Source organism: Mastomys coucha, unplaced genomic scaffold (genome assembly GCF_008632895.1).
Source record: "Mastomys coucha isolate ucsf_1 unplaced genomic scaffold, UCSF_Mcou_1 pScaffold18, whole genome shotgun sequence".
Lineage (NCBI taxonomy): Eukaryota > Metazoa > Chordata > Mammalia > Rodentia > Muridae > Mastomys > Mastomys coucha.
The window spans coordinates 100,397,627-100,399,877 of record NW_022196900.1 but is presented as its reverse complement, the minus strand read 5'-3'; positions in this window follow the sequence as shown (position 1 = coordinate 100,399,877).

Sequence of the window (2,251 nt, the reverse complement as noted above, 5' to 3'; positions counted from 1 at the left end):
ACTTTGCTTATGTTCTTTATCAGGTGTATGAGTTCTCTCGTTGAATTTTGGGGGTCACTTATATATTCGCATATCATCTGGAAATGGTGATATCTAAATTTCATTTCCAATTTGTATCCCTTTGACCTCCTTTTATTGTCCAATTGTTCTACCTAGAACTTCCAGTACTATATTGAACAAGTAAGGAGAGGGTGGCCATCCTTGTGACGTCCCTGATTTTAGTAGGATTGCTTCAAGTTTCTCTCTATTTAATTTGATATTGGCAATTGATTTGCTGTGTACTGCCATAGGTATGGACCTTGAATTCCTGATATCTCCAATACTTTTAACATGAAGAGGTGTTCTACGTTGTCAAAAGCTTTTTTTAGCATCTATTGAGATGATTATGTGTTTTTTTTTACTTTTTTTTTCAATAAAGTGTATTACTCTAATGGATTTTTGTATATTGAACCATCCTGGTATACCTGTGATTAAGCCTACTTGATGATGGGGGATAATAGTTATGATGTGTTCTTGGTTTCAGTTTGGAAGAATTTTATTGAGTATTTTGTCATTAATATTCATAAGGGAATTTAGTCTGAAGTTCTCTTTCTTTATTTGGACTTTGTGTGATTTAAGTACCAGTGTAACTTTGGCTTTATAGAATTGTTGGGCTGTATTTGGCCCTGGTTTGGGCCTTGAGGACAAACATGAGCCTGGCTCGAGTTTTGTAAACTGTCTCAGTCACTTCTGTACTGGAGTGACTCAGCACAACCTGCTTAAGCCTTTGCCTAGCTTCTGCTGATGTAGAGTAACTGCTGGTTCCATTAGTCACCTCATACCCTTCATCAACTTTCCCCTCCCCCTATGTCATCTCACCTCAGCAGAAAACTCCACCTCCTCTCTCAGCCCTTTATAAAGAAAAGATTGATACAGTAAAATGAGTTCTGCTTTGACAGACTCCCAGCTTGGGGTGGTTATTCTCCAGAGACAGGAGATCTTAGCCGTGACACTCACCATCCCACTCAGCCCCAAGAGAGAGGCTCAGCTGGAAGGGGTTCTCTCCCTTTTTTGCCTGGTTCTGCCCGGCAGGGAGCCTGCCTGGCAGAATTGGTGCCCCGTGTGAGGAGACATGCCCCCTCCTGACGGAAGTTCGCTGATGGACAATTGGTCGTTCTGCAGGTGAGTGTACCCCCATAAATTATGGAGCAGTACTTTTCCGGATAGCCCCCCTCCACAAGTTCCTTTACTATTCCTTTAGCAGGGTTCCCTGGTCTTCCAGTGGAGCCCTGACTTTGAGACTACCTTTCCCTGTAGCAGGGCCCCTTAGTCCTCCTATGGGGCCCTGCCTTCAAGACCACCTTTACCAGGAGGAGTGCTGAGTGTGTGTGGGGGAACAAAACCAACATTGTATCTGAGGGAAGAGATGTTTCAATTCGACCGTTTGGAACAGATCCTCAGTCTATAGTTACTCCAGTCAGGATGGTTGATGTTACCTGGCTACAAAGAAACAATGAGTCTCAGGGGAGCCGCCGGGCAGCAGGGACAGGATCCTCTCAGCTTCCAAGTGGCAGAGGTGGATCAGTGACCTTAGCTGCCCCTCCCTTGCTCGTGAAGGGTCTGCCTCAAGGGACCGCTTTGACCCGGAGTCTCCAGTGAGAGCCGCCATCTTCTCTCTGGTGAGTTCCTAAGCCGGGAGCAGCCAACAGGGAGGCACAGGCCCCACAAGTCGCAGGGGAGCAGCCGGGTGGCAGGGACAGGATCTTCTCAGCTTTCAAGTGGCAGAGGTGGATCAGCAACCTTAGCTGCCCCTCCCTTGCAGGTGAAGGGTTTGCCTCCAGGGACCGCTTTGACCCAGAGTCTCCAATGAGATCTGCCATCCTCTCTCCGGTGAGTTCCTAAGCAGGGAGCAGCCACCCAGAAGGCACAGGCCCCACAAGTTGCAGGGTTCTTGCAGGGTGTCAGGGACAGGACAAGCTCCGGTCAGAGTCACTAAGAACATCTATCACCAAAAATCAAGAGATGGTGAAAGGCAAATGCAAGAATCCTACCAACAGAAACCAAGACTACTTGGCTTCATCAGAACCTAGTACTCCCACTGCAGAAAGTCCTGGATATTCCAAAACACTGGAAAAGCAAGAATTGGATCTAAAAGCATATCTCACAATGCTGATAGAGGTTCTTAAGAAGGACACGAATAACTTCCTTAAAGAAATACAGGAGAATACAAGTAAACAAGTAGAAGCATTTAAAGAGCAAACTCAAAAATCCC